This window comes from Peromyscus eremicus, chromosome 3 (assembly GCF_949786415.1).
Source record: "Peromyscus eremicus chromosome 3, PerEre_H2_v1, whole genome shotgun sequence".
Classification (NCBI taxonomy): Eukaryota; Metazoa; Chordata; class Mammalia; order Rodentia; family Cricetidae; genus Peromyscus; species Peromyscus eremicus.
The window spans coordinates 144,450,762-144,466,083 of NC_081418.1; the positions used below are offsets into that span (position 1 = coordinate 144,450,762).

Sequence of the window (15,322 nt, forward strand, 5' to 3'; positions counted from 1 at the left end):
CCAGAACTAGGTGCCTCCCCATCCTCCACCATGCCTTCAATGCCTCAGCACCAACAACCACTGTGAACTGTTTCCACTGTCACCGCTGTAAGGAACCAGGTACCTCCCCACCTCTGGTCCCCACTCAGAGGCAGACTTACCCCCTCCCCCCAATAAATCTCTTGTGTGATATCTGTTACATGGTGTGATCTCTGTGGCATTCTTGGCCCTAATCCACAGAGTTACTCTTTTGTTGCTAAGCCCTAACATTGGTGCGGATGACTTGGATAGGACATCCTGGTGCCTGTGCTCCCCACCTGGGGTCTAAGCCACACTAGGACCTTATCCCTCATCTCCAGTCCACTCACAGTAGATGTGTCTTCTGGCCCACCAATCGCTTGGCCTTCTGTCTATCACAGGCAATTGGTGAGTGGTCCCTCTCAATTGGTGTAAGTGCTTCCCTGAGTCTCTGGTACTCTTGGAGACAGAGGTGCCCACCTCTGACCCTTTCCCTTCAGTAAGGCTTCATTTTTTAGCTCGATTTCATCTTCTGGCTTCATCCGACAGTCCTGGTACTAGGCATTATGTCTCCTCAGGGTTTCAGCCCTGACCCCTGGCCAGTGCTCTGAGGATCCACTGACCAGCTTGTGTCTTCCTCTTTCTGTCCCCCTGAGTCCTGGGGATGCCTTGGACTTCAGGCCTTAGACCTTCTTCTTTTCCTCACCTATAGGAAAGAAGTCCTCCATAGAAAACCTCCAGCCTCTCCTGGCACCCGCTCCAAATTTATTCACTTAAGTTATGGTGGATGGATCTGTAAGTTTGCTGCAAAGTGGGAGCCTGGATCCGTACCTAGCAGGAAGGGAAAAAGCAAAGGTGTAGGCCAGCTGCAGCATGCACACACCCATTTTTCTCTGCAGCGCCAACTCCCAACCAAGCTGCTGGTCTAACTCTCCTGAGGTGTGTACTGATCATTTGTGAATTTGATTCCAAATTCTACAGCCGGACTCATCAGCTGCTGCTTCCCTCTGGCCCGCTATGCCTTCCATATGGGCACCTGTGTGCTTCTCTGGCTCCTGCGACTTGCTGGGCATCTGGCCGGGCAGCAGCCATCTCCCTTCTCTCCTGCTCTCTCGCCTCTCCCCTCCACCAGGAGCTGCACTCTCACCGCAGCCTGGAACTCTTTCCTTGCTTCCCTCCACTCCGACCTGCTCTCTCTCTCTATATTTGTGCCTTCCTGGGCCTCACTTTACGGATTTCCTTGCCTCTCCCTAGAAGCTGCCTGCTAAGTCCTGCAGCTTTTGGCTCCTATGATATCGGCCCTCCCTCGGGTGGAGCTCCTCCTTGTTTCTGAAGCACATCCTGCAGCTTCAACTCTCAGCTCCCTCTGGGAGCTTCCAGGAAACGCCCTCCCCAGAGTGTGCTTTTCCGGTTTGTCACTCTCCTTTCCTCCACAGACTCAGATATTATAGACTAGCTTGGCCTTAGTACAGATCAATGGCCAAAAAAGTGGTGAACTTGATTTCCAAATTCTCACAAATCATAAATCTGCTACTGCACAGACAAATGATCCACAAAAATATCTAAACTTGCTCTGTTCTACACTTTCTCTACTTTTCACTATTAAAGAATCTTTTATCTCTATGATTTCTTTGTACTCTGCTATTTAAAAAATTATGCTGTAAACTCCATGTCAGGATTTATAAATGCATTGGGTATGGTTTAAAATGTATTAAATCTGTAACAAATGTTGGCTTTAAACATAAAGGGCTTATAACTAAAAATCTATACATGGGTATATATATGTGATTCAACTCTATACGTGTGTGTATAGGTAACTTGGATTCAACTGTGTGTGTGTATATGTGTATGTAAATTGCATTGAACTCAGTGTGTGTATATGTAAGTAATTTGGATTCAACACCAATTAAAAAAAAATAGATCTACAAGGAAAACAGATGTTTTGAAGTAGAAGCCATGTGGCTTTCCTCCATCTTGGTGGATGAACTCATCAAAATGTAAGCAGCCATCTTTACTAAAGGCTGGTAGCCATCTTAACTAAGGTTAAAGAGTACATGACACGTGACAGAATCATCATCATCAGATAACTATGTAGTGTAGCTAGAGTTTTTCTCTCCGGGTCTCGCCAAGCCCCAGCAGTCCCATAGCCCATTTATAAAATAAACATACAGACGCTTATATTAATTAAACTGCTCGGCCATTAGCTCAGGCCTACCATTGTCTAGTTCTTACTCTTATACTCAGCCCATTTCTGTTAATCTATAAGTCACCACGTGTTCCGTGGCTTTACCTGCTGCCTTTACATGCTGCTACCTGGATGGCAGGCTGGCGTCTCCTCCTCTCTGCCTTCCTGTTCTTCCAATTCTTCTCTCTGCTAGTCCCGCCTATACTTCCTGCCTGGCTACTGGCCAATCAGTGTTTTATTTATCAATCAATCATCCACAGCAAAGTAGCATAGAATAACAATTGGAAAACTTCTTAGTCCTAATGACCTCTCTGTTTATCACTGTATCTCCTGAAGCAAAACAAATCTCAAATATTTTGGATTGCTATAGATTTTTCTATAATGATAAAAATTTAAGGCTATATTTGCTACAACATACTATATTTGTGATTCAACTCTGGTTTAGAATATATTCTACATGATGATACAATTTTAAGGTTATAAAGGTCTAACTAAAACTGACTTAGAGATTTACACCTAACTACTTAGGTCTTTGCTAAGTGTTCAACACCAAGGTTCTAAAAAATTTAGATAGGTAACAACATATGTTTGATAAATAAGCTATGTTTGATAATCAAGATTTATAAATTCTTAAGGTCTACTCAGGTTCATAGCAATATTTGTCTAATTTCTTTGTATTTGCTCACTTTTAGCTCTACCTACTTGAATAAACTAAGCCATATAAAAATCTGCAATATTCTGGTGAACTATAAAAGGATAATGAAGACATACAAGTTAATGGTCAGTCACCTTATAGGTGATCAGATTTTTTAATGTCTTCAGAACTATACTTCTAGTAATGTTAAGTACTAATGCAGTTAATTACAAAAATAAGCTTCATTTAGCCTCCTGTATACGTTTTCAAAGTGAAGACTAAAAACAAGTTACTAGAAACAAGCAAAAGTTTGTTTAGTTTGATATACTTAATAGATAGATGGTCCTCAAATTTTCAGAGATCTGCTGAATATGGCATTTAAAATGTTTACTTTAAAAAAAGCTTTTTTATGACAGAGAGAAATGCCAGCTCTTGGCAGCCTCCCATAAGATCTCCTCCAAAGAAGATGTGGGACACAGAAGAATGCCACCTGGAGCTTGCTTTAAATGTGGCAAAACTTGGTACGGGTGAAAAATTGCCCTTCACCTTACCAGCATCCAGGACTCTGTCCAAATTGTGGACAAGCAGAACACAGGGAAGCTGATTGCCCTGATTTTCCTAGACATGGTAGGCCAGTCCTCCAAGTTCCTACTCAGCAGGAAAGTCTGTTGGATAATCTGGGCATGGTGGTCTAAGACTGATGCTGCCCTGGGACCTCTTACCCTAATGACTATGAAGGAACCTGGGGTGATTATCCAGGTAGCTGGTAAGTCTCTGTCATTTGGGGGGCATGGGGGGGGGGTTCAAGACAGGGATTCTCTGTGTAGTTTTGGTGCCCTCCTGGATCTTACTCTGTAGACCAGACTGGCCTCAAACTCATAGAGATCTGCTTAGCTCTGTCTCCTGAGTGCTGGGATTAAAGGTGTGCATCACCGATGGCTGGCAAAGTCTGTAATTTTTAATAGATTCAGGACCTACTTGGTCTGTACTTCCTGCTTACTCATGTGAAATTTATCCTTCTCAGATCTCTGATGGTGTTGATGACAGGCTAGTCATAGCTTTGTCAGTTTAACATCAGTAAACAAGGCTTTAGCTTCCTTCTCAGTTCTCTTCATATGTAAAAATTAGGCCTTAGGCCTCACTTTCCTAGAGCTACTACTAGGCCTAGACACAGTTTACCTTGCTACCATATCCTAAAAGGAGATAAACTCACAAAACTGATGTCAATGTAGCTTTTTACTATTCCTTTATTTAAAGGAACTTGCTTTACAATGATTGCTCTCAGTAATCAACCATCTGTGTCTCCTGGTGAATGATTGGATAGAAAAAAGGTGTAAAGTTTATGTAAGGTCTGAGGATATGAAAGCTTAAATTGTAAGTTCTGATGACCTAAGAAAGTGTTGTAAGGTATATATATCATACACATATATATGCTATAAAAAGGCTGAGGCAATGTTTTAAGATGTGCAAATATAAGTTATAAAGGTCTGAGGACATGAAAGCTTAAGTTGTGAGTGTCTAAGAAGGTGTTTTAAGGTGTGTAAATGTGACTTGTAATGGTATAAGAAAGTGATTTAAAGTATATAAAAATGTTTCACATTTCTTTCTCTCTATATGCTATTGTTATATTAAGACTTCAAAATTCAGAAATTTAACATTAATTAATGGAGTTCTGAGAAGATATTAATCTAACTCTGGTAAACACTGGCTACTATTACCATAGTCAGAAACTCAAGATTTTAAATTTCCTTTAGCTATTATGTAAGTATAGACTTAAAAATGCTTCGCATTGTGCTAAAAAACATCTATCTAATCTATATACATCCATAGGATGTATAGAGGAAAGTGTGTTCATGCTTTTAACCCAAAATCATTTTGGGTTTTACTATGACTCAAAGGTGTGAATCTACTGCCTTTTCTACAATGAGAATGAATTTTAGTACAGGTTACAAACAGTGGTAATGCTAAAATATCTAAAAATTTTATCTCTTTTATAAATTAAAAGAACAATCTTGTTTCAGTGAATTGACTTGAATCGACCTCTCATGGTCAAATAGACTCCAGATAAGTACTGTCAACCAACAGCCTCTTTCCCCACCTGTCTATTTTGCTTATTCCTGAGGGTGGGATCCCCCATCCCCACTTCCATGGTCTTGGGACTCCCCTCCCCTAGCTACCAGGACTATGGACCTAAAAGTTTCAAATATACCTAAGAAAAAAATTTCTCCCTAAACTCAACTTTACCCTTTGTCCCTAATATATATCTGTTCCAGCAACCTGCCAGCTCTAGATGTTCCCTAAAATATCTTCATCCTGAAGAGGTTCAAGGCGGCTAGCTTCAGGCAGTCCAGCCTCACAGATGCTGCCAGGACTTCCTTAGCTCCAGATGGTCCTGCAGAGCCTGGACAACAAGTGAAATACCCTGTTCTTCCAGGACTTGGCCAGCATCCCAGCTTTTTTGGGTCCCCAAAGATGTTGATGCCCCAAACAACAGGAAGCAGTCTAAAGAGCATAGTACCCCTATTCCTACCTCACCATCACCCCTTCCTATTTCCTGACTGTTTAAAATAAACAAAAGGGAGAAATGGAACCTAATGGAACAAGGTGCTTCTCGACTCAGGTCCAGCAGTCATGTCATCACCAGCCACCAAGTGTGACATATATCTGCTTTAAAAAGTCTCTGCCATCACAGCCTCCTCTCTGTCTCTCTCCTGTCCCTGCTCAGAGGCAGCCTTTTGTCACCTCCCCTCCCCACCTCTCACCCAAAATCTCCTGGGTAAGATCTGTTGCATGGTGCAGTTTCTGCTGTATTTTAGCCTCGATCTGCCAAGGTACTCTTCAGCCATAAAACCCTTTCACTTCCTACCTATGCAGACTTGGGGATTGCTTTAAGGCTGAATACATTCATAAATTTTTGTATTCAATATAATTATGTCAAGTAGAATTACTTTTTTTTTACATACTTTCTGTTAATTCTTCATCCTATTCAGAGCTAAAAGTATTATTTTAAGTCAGAAAATTGATGTTTTACTTATTGTAGTGTTAGAATCAAAGAATAATTTTAGTGCCACAGAACACAAACATGTGAACTAAGTGAAGGTAGCTTAGCACGGAAATTCTCTCTGCTAAAAGGGAGCACCAAGACCCAAAACAGTTAGCAAGCACACTTGACCAAGATAGTTCCCATCTTTTATCCCTGACGTAGGTGGCCACCATGTCTCATTGCATTGGTGGGAGCTCAACTTCACAATTGATTGGCTAATTGGTACAAAGTGGGAGGGGAAGGAAAAAGGACCATGAGTTCTTAACGGACTAACTTTGATAGGAAAAAATAAGTCTCTCACAATAGTATTCCCTCTGTCCACTCATCCATTTTGCTCTCAGTACAAGGGCAATCATTTTAAAATTGTTGAGAACAGACTTGAATGACATGAAATATCCATGAGCTTCCAGGACTCAACGTTTTTATATGATGATGTGAAGCACTGCTTTTTATCCTGCTAAGACCACAGTTTTTAGCAGCTGGTTAGAATTAATTCGACTTTGAGGTGCAAATCTATTGTCCTTTTATCCTTGCAGGGGTACAAATGACCAGCTCTACTTGTATACCTCAAACAGCAGCTTTTATAGCCAAGTGGCAGTCTCTCCTGTCTCTGTTCTGTCATTTTCTAGCGTTTAAGCTTTAGTGTGATGAAGCAGATGCTACACTCAAAAGCCATTGATATTTGCTGTCATTTCCTCTAAATATACAAACTCCATCAGCATGTGGTCTCTTTCACATGCTAAAGTGGGTGAACACTTCCCACCACATCGCCAGCCCGCTGACACTGATACTATATCACCGGCTGTACCATTTACCTGGTTTGTCACGTGTAGTACCCACTTTGAAGTACTTGTTTGAAGGGAAGACAAAATACACGCATACACACACACACACCTGTAGTAGTTTTTTTTACTCTTTACTCTTTGGGGGGCTCACCACCCAGCTACCAAATAAATATATGGAGACTTATTATTATTTATAAATACCTGGCCTTAGCTTGGCTTATTTCTAGCCAGCTTTTTCTTACTTAAATTAACCTTTTGCAGGCCGGGCGGTGGTGGCGCACGCCTTTAATCCCAGCACTCGAGAGGCAGAGCCAGGCGGATCTCTGTGAGTTCGAGGCCAGCCTGGACTACCAAGTGAGTTCCAGGAAAGGCACAAAGCTACACAGAGAAACCCTGTCTCAAAAAACCGAAAAAATTAACCTTTTGCTGCTGGCTTTCACTTTTCTCTATTTCTGTATCTCTTTTCTTTCCTTTTTATTCCATGTCTGGCTGGGTGGCTAGGTGGCTGCCCCCCCCCCCCACCGGCACCCTCCTGTCATTTTTTGTTTGTTTGTTTTTTCAAGACAGGGTTTCTCTGTGTAGCCCTGGCTGTCCTGGAACTCCCACTGTAGACCAGGCTGGCCTCAAACTCACGGAGATCCACCTGCCTCTGCCTCCGAGTGCTGGGATTAAAGGCATGCACCACCACCGCTTGGTCTCCTCTCCTTCTTTTCTCACTACCCCTCTTCTCTTTTTCTCCTTCTATTTATTCTCTCTGCCTGGTAGCCCTGCCTATCCTTTCTCCTGCCTAGCTATTGGCTGTTCAGCTCTTTGTTAGACCTTCAGGTGTTTTAGACAGGCACAGTAACACAGCTTCACAGAGTTAAACAAATGCAATGTAAAATAATGCAATACATCTTTGCATCATTAAACAAATACTCCACAGCATAAACGAATGTAACTCATCTTAAAATAATATTCCACAACACATGTCCACTCACCCAAAATAAGAACCCACAACAGATCAAAATAATGAATATATCAAAGTCCAACTTAGTGACCTGTGGGATGACTCATCCCTAAAGGGCTTGAGGGCCAGCCAGCCCAAACCAGTAAAAAAGATACTTTCTGAGAGCCAACCTGGGTCTGCCTAAGGGCCTTAGCAACAGCAGCTGAGACATGATCTGGAGATGACCTGGACCAATGAGAGGCAGCCATGTCACACCAGCAGATGCAGATTCATCAGACCTCCCCCCAGGGTGGGGTGGAGGGTATATAAGGCTTGCCTCTTCCTGAATAAACTGAGCTTGTTGTTTCAACATTCTCCCAGAGTCTGTGTGGTTTGACTCTGCTCCTACTTGGCCCCCTCCCCCAAAGGGAACAACAGCACAGGACCCTGCTACAGTGAGCCAATGATTTATTTATTTATTTTTGGTTACTGCAAGCATGAGTGAAAAGCAGCTAGATTGTCAAAAAGTCCACCCCAACACAGAGAAGGACTTTCAGAACTATAGCCCTGGAGCTCTTTGCACAACCTGCAGGTAGCTTGTCGAGTCAGAGCATCCTCTACACAGCTCAGCTCATAGCTTTTCTTTTCTCCAGCTGCAGCTTGGCAGGGCAGTCTCCTCCCCTAGACAGCAGCTGTTTACTGCTTCCACAACCTCCAGGAGGGGCCCTAGGAAGTCTTGTAAATTTTATCTTTCCCAGACTTGTGAACTTTGTTTGCTTGCTGACTTCTCACAAGCTGCCCTCCCTACTTCCTGGAGAGAGTTTCAATTCTGAGGGAATTGTTATCAACAGTACTTAATTTTATATCCATTAGGAATCCATTCTGGAGGTGGACATGGAGCTTAGAACAGCAAGCACCCTAAAGTCAATCCTCAACACCAACAAAACACAAGAAAAATGGAATCATTAACATCTGAAGTTTCTAGCTAATAACAAGATGGAGTGTTTGAAGACGGTTAGAATTCCTAGCCACTCTCCCAGCTACATGACCGCACATGCACTGTCCAGTAGCTAGGCAAGATGCTTAGTCATGTCAGGGCCTTACGTCCTATGTAATCCGTGTGCTGGGTGATCGCGTAATTTGTGTGCGGCGTGATCACACAATCTATGTGCATGTGTGGCATAGCTATGTAAGCCCATATGTGCTTATGTGTGGGGAACCTATAAAAGCAGATTCCATATAAGTACCGAGTGGCGGTGGCGCACACCTTTAATCTCAGCACTCGGGAGGCAGAGGCAGGCAGATCTCTGTGAGTTCAAGGCCAGCCTGGTCTACAGAGTGAGATCCAGGACAGACTCCAAAGCTACACAGAGAAACCCTGTCTCGAAAAACAAAAACAAAAAAAACCAAACAAACAAATAAAAGAAGCGGCTTCTATCTATCCCTTCTTTCTCTTCTTGCATGATCTTTCCATAGGCCTAAGCATCCCCTTCTTTTCTCTTCCCTTAATAAACACTTATAGTGGGTTTTGTTGTACCTCATGGCTTTTCTCCCATGGTAAACAGTACTGCTTAATGAATAACATTGTGCCGCTTAATGAATAACATTGTGCCGCTTAATAAGTAACAGACTATTAAAACTCTTTTCAGGACTGTTTTTCACATGTGCACACAGATACTGCTTAAACCTTAGTTTAGTGACATACAGCTTAAAGGGATGATTTCAAATGCTGTGGCAGTAAATGTTCATTGCTAAGCTATAAGCAAGAGTTAAGACAGAAAAAAGGATACTGTCATTATTTTTCTTGTGGTTATGAAAAAATGCCTGACAAAACTAATTTAAGGGAGGAAGGATTTGTTTGGGGTCACAGTCTGAGGGAACAGAGGGTTGGGAAGACATGGCTGCAGGAGTGTGAGACAGCTGGTCATGTGTTTGCAATCAGGAAGTGGAGAGAAATGAATGCTGCTGTTCAGCTCACTTTCTAATTTTTCCTTCTTCTGGACCCCTAGCTCATGGGATGGCACCGTTCAGGTGCATCTAGGGTATGTACCTCAGTTGTATAGCATTTGACTGTAGGGTGAGTGTGGGACTCAAATGAGCAATGTCCCCCGCCCCCCTACAGGCTCCAGTACTTGGTCTAAAGTTGGTGGTGCTGTTTGAGGAGGCTTAGGTGGTACAGCATTGCTGGAGGCTGGATTTGAGCCCTTAAAGCCTCGTCCAAGTGTCAGCTTGTCCTTTCTGCTTTGTGATCATGGTAAGATGTAATCTCTTTTTGGGTGGTGGTGGCGCACGCCTTTAATCCCAGCACTTGGGAGGCAGAGGCTGATCTCTGTGAGTTTGAGGCCATTCTGGTCTACAGAGTGAAGTCCAAGCTAGGCTCCAAAAGCTACACAGAGAAACCTTGTCTCGAAAAAGAAAAAAGATGTAATCTCTCAGTTTCCTGCTCTTGCTGCCATGCCTCCTGAAAGGGTACACGGCGCTGGTTTGGCTAGCAGTGGTTCCCAAGGTGGCCCGGCAGCACTGGTTTGGATGTCAGCAGAAGAGTCACAAGTGGAAGAGTCACGAGCCATGGTTACCAGAGTTAGAATGGGCTTTGTCAGAGAGAAGAGGGTTAGGACACAGAGAGAGAGAGACGCATAGAAAGAGAGAGACCAAGAGCAGAGAGAGACTCAGAGAGTGTGGAGAGCGAGAGAGACAGAGACTGAGAGAGCATGTGGGGGTGCACGTCCAGCTTTTAGGCCGGGATGCAGTTGCCCACTGACGATGTAATAAGGTGTCAGGTGAGACCCCAGCTGCGAATATACAGAATCCTTACACCTGCCACTTGCTGTCATGCTGGACTCTTACTCTTGTGGAGCCGTAAGCCCCAATAAAGTTGCCTTACTCAAACAGTATTTTATTACAGCAACAAAAAAGGAAATACCACAGTGGTTCTTCCCTGCTCTGAAAATGCCCTCATGTCCAGAGGTGAGTCTCCTATGTGGTTCTAAATTCAGTCAAATTGACAGTGGAGATTTGCTATCATACCCTCTCTCCCTCATGCCCAGGAAGATACTTATCCATTCCAGTTATGGTCTATTCCTGTGCCAGAAATTTAGTTACTACTGTATCTACTATAAGAGTGGCAAGGAAAACTGGGCAGTGGTGGCACATCCCTTTAATCCCAGTACTCAGGAGGCAGAGGCAAGAGGATCTCTGAGTTCAAGGCCAACCTAGAAACTCTGTCTTGAAAAAAAAAAAGAGAAGAAAGAAAGAAAGAAAGAAAGAAAGAAAGAAAGAAAGAGTGGCTAAAAAGAGATGATGTTCATACTGGAGCAACAAATGTCTGACTCAAACCTGAGGAGTTAGGTAGGCATGGTGATACACGCCTATAATCTCCATAGTTAAGAGGCTGAATCAAGAGGACTATGAGTTCATGGCCAAACCTATGATATATATGTAGCTGGAGAGTTTTCTCTCCAGGTCCCACTAAGCCCCAGCAGTCTGACAGCCCACTTATAAAATAAACACACAGACGCTTGTATTATTTAAACTGTTTGGCCTAATGGCTCAGGCTTCTAGTTATCTGTTCTTATATCTTGAATTAATCCATTTCTATAAATCTATACTTTGCCATGTGGCTCGTGGCTTACCGGAATCTTCACATGCTGCTTGACATGGCGGCGGCTGGCAGTGTCTCCCTCTACCTTCCTGTTCTCTCAATTCTCCTCTCTGTTAGTCCGGCCTATACTTCCTGCCTGACTACTGGCCAATCAATGTTTATTCATCAACCAATCAGAGCAACACATTTGACATACAGACCATCCCACAGCATATATATTGAAGTTGCATTGTTTTTAAAGGAGACTTTTATCATTGTGGACAAGACCAGAAAAATACATATGAGCAACTCACAATCTTGACCTTAGCAGGTGCAGACCATAGCAAGTGTCTTAGGCGGGGTTTCTACAGCTGTGAAAAAGCACCACAACAAAAAACCTGCAGAAGAAAGGGATGTTTGGCTTATGCTTCCACATCACTGTTCATCAAAGAAAGATATCAGGACAGGAACTCAAACAGGGCAGGAACTTGGAGGCAGGAGCTGATACAGAAGCCATGGAGGGGTGCTACTTACTGGCTTGTTCCCCATGGTTTGCTCAGCCTGTTTTCTTATAGAACCTAAGACCACCAACCAAGGGATGACACCACCCACATTGGGCTGGGTCCTCCACATTAGTCACCAGTTAAGAAAATGCCCGCAGGCCGGCCTACATACTACTGTAATATAGGCATTTTCTCAATTGAGATCCCTCCTCTTAAATAACTCTAGCTGCATTAAGTTGACATAAAACTAGCCAGCACAGTAAAGAATCTTTGATTCTGTTAATTACTCCATGAATAGTTACCCATATTCATGTGGAAATGGAGTCTAGGGACAACCTTACACAGTTGGTTGATTCACTTTTTTCTGAATGATACTGCTTTTAAAAAATGATCTTGCTGGGTGGTGGTGGCGGCAGCGCACGCCTCTAATCCCAGCACTTGGGAGGCAGAAGCAGATGGATCTCTGTGAGTTCGAGGCCAGCCTGGTCTACAGAGTGAGTTCCAGGAAAGGTGAAAAGCTACACAGAGAAACCCTGTCTCGGAAAAAAAAAAATGATCTTGAAAAAAGAAAAATTAGCTTTAGGTTCACAAAGAAATTGAGCAGAAAGTACAGAGAGTGCTGTGTTCCACCCACCCCCACACTCACACAGCTTCCCCCACCTTTAATGGATAACTTTTTATATTTACCACATACAAGTAGAAGCCAGCCTCTTTCTTTTCTTTTCTTTTCTTTTCTTTTCTTTTCTTTTCTTTTCTTTTCTTTTCTTTATCTTTCTTTTCTTTTCTTTTTTCGTTTTTTTGAGACAGGGTTTCTCTTGGTAGCTTAGCGCCTTTCCTGAGTCTGCTCTGTAGACCAGGCTGGCCTCAAACTCACAAAGATCCACCTGTCTCTGCCTCCTGAGTGCTGGGATTAAAGGCGTGTGCCACCACCGCCCAGCCAACCTCTTTCTTAATAGTCTTTTGTTATCATTAGTGAAATAAAGCTTTAGCTGTGCTGGTTGGTGGCATACACCTTTACTCCCGGCATTCAAGAAGCAGAGGCAGGTGGATCTCTGTGAACTCTAGGCCAGCCTGGTCTACAGAGTGAGTTCCAGGACAGCCAGGACTATTTCACAGAGAAACTCTCTCTTGAAAAACAAACAAACAAACAAAAACCAAATCATTTTAGGCTGGGAGTGGTGGTGCACACCTCTAATCGCAGCACTCAGGAGGCAGAGGCAGGTGGAGCTCATTGAATTCCAGGCCAGCCTGGTCTACAAAATGAGTTCCAGGACAGCCAGAGCTGCTACACAGAGAAACCCTGTCTTGAAAAACAAAAACAAAAACAAAAAAACAAAACAGAAAAACCAAAACAAACAAAAATAAGTCTTAGTATGTACTTCTGACTGGCTTAGAACTTGCTACATAAACCAGGCTTGCCTCAAACTCAGAGATCTGTCTCTGTCCCAGACACTGAAATAAAAGGTGTGTGCTACTACAGCTGACCCTTAGTTCATGTTTTAGTTAGGGTTTCTATTGCTGTGAAGAGACACCATGACCATGGCAAATCTTACGAAAGAAAACATTTAATTGGGGACTGACTTACAGTTCAGAAGTTTAGTTCATTATCATCACAGCAGAAAGTAAGGCAGCATATAGGCAGACATGTTGCTGGAGAAGTAGCTAAGAGATCCCCAGGCAGCAGGAAGAGGCACAGTGAGCCACCAGGCCTGGCTTGAGCTTCTGAAACCTCTAAACCCATCCCCATCTGCAAGTGACACACTTTCCCCAATAATGCCATTCCCTATGAGTTTATCGGGGCCATTTTCATTTAGACCACCACAGTGCATACACTTAAAAATATTTATATATTGTTATCCTGTGGACATAGGTATATAATGGGTGTGTGTTTGTCCCTAAATGTATGTGGAGGTCAGAAGGCAAATCTGTGGAGTGGATTCTCTCCTACCTTTATATGGGTTCTAGGGGGGAAACTCAGGTTGCCAGGCTTGACAGTAAACACCTTTACTCACTGAGCCATTTTACTGGCCCTTTTTTGTTTTCTGTGGTGTTTGAGACAGGGACTTGGTCATGAACTTAGGACATTCTTCCTACCTTTGCCTCCTGAGAACTGGGATGATGATCTCATCCCACCACACCCTGCTGTGCAGTGGATTTTTAAGGAATAAAATTGTCTTAGTTTCCTTTTTGTTGCTGTGACAAAACAAACCAACCAAAAAAAAGTTGGGAAAGAAAGGATTTATTTGGCCTACACTTCCAGGCCACAGTCTATCACTGACAGCATATTCAGGATGCAGGATGTGTGTCCAGGATGCAGAATGTTAGTCCAGCAATCCAGGATGAATGTCCAGGATGCAGGATGTGGGTCCAGGATGCAAGCAGTCAGGGCAGAAATGCAAGCAGAAACTTGAAGCAGAAACCATAGAAGAACACTGTTTGCTTTGGCGTATGCCTAGCTAGCTTTCTTATGTAACTTAGGACCATTTGCCAAGGGAATGGCACCACCCACAATGGGATGAGTCCTTTTCCATCAATAAACAATTAAAACAGTTTCTTACAGACATGCCTACAGTCTAATCTGATCCAGATAATTCCCCAGTTGAGAATTTCCATTCAGACAACTCTAGGCTGTGGCAGGCTAACAAAGCTAAGACAAAAACCAATGCTCTATACATTTTCCTATGCTGATATGATTAATATACTTAAACAACCAGATGTGGTGGCACATGCCTTTAATCCCAGCATTTGAGAAGCAGAGGCAGGCAGGAAGGATTCTATGAGTTCAAGGCCAGCCTGGTCTACATAATGAATTCCAAGACAGCCAGGGATAAGTAGAGAGAATATGTCTCAAAAACAAACAACTCCAAAAAAAATCAAACCACAAAAATCTTTGAACAATACTAGGTAAGCATAAGTCAATAGTTTAAGTCCCTTGGAGCGAAGTGGCCAAGACCCTCCCCCAAGACTATTCTAACTGACTTTACTGCCATTTCAGCTCCTTGACATGCAGGTGGTCAAACTCTGCCCTACAAAGAGAAAAAAATGCCCAAGATCAGGCCACAAAATCACACCAATTCCAGGCCACCCTGAAAAGCTCTACCCCCAACCCTGGAAAAAAAAATCCTACTTCCTGCTCAGTAGTTGGAAGTTTTCCTGTGTCCTGGCTGGCCAGTGGTCGGGACAAATCTCTCCCACTTTCATAATCCAAGTAAACACACAGAGGCTTATATTAATTAAAACTGCTCGGCCATTAGCTCAGGCTTACTACTGACTAGCTCTTACACTTAAACTCAGCCCATTTCTGTTCATCTATATGTTGCCACGTGTTCTGTGGCTTTACCTGTGTACCATTACATGCTGCTTCCTGGACAGTGGGCTGGCATCTCCTCCTCATCCTTTTCTGTTCCCAGAATCCTCTTTCTGTCTGTTTATCTTGCCTATACTTCCTGCCTGGCTACTGGCCAATCAGCTTTTTACTTATCAACCAATCAGAACAACACATTCACAGCACACAGAGCATATCCCACGGCACTGCTCAGTTCTTTGCTGCTTCTCTGCTGGGCAGAGGCAACCACCCTCTTGTGTCTTTTCCAATAAATCTCTTATATGAGGTTTGTTGTTCAGTGTGACTTTGTGATATTCTTTGGCTCCTGTCAAGCTACTTTTC

General features: G+C 43.1%; 1 long non-coding RNA gene across 1 annotated transcript in view; it reads right to left on the bottom strand.

Moving 5' to 3' along the window:
• LOC131907471 (uncharacterized) overlaps positions 1–15,322 on the bottom strand; it is a 38,533-nt gene that overhangs the window by 1,186 nt on the left and 22,025 nt on the right. The window contains exon 2 of the long non-coding RNA XR_009378409.1: positions 348–828. This is a non-coding gene — a long non-coding RNA (uncharacterized LOC131907471). The remainder of the gene's footprint in view (positions 1–347; positions 829–15,322) is intronic.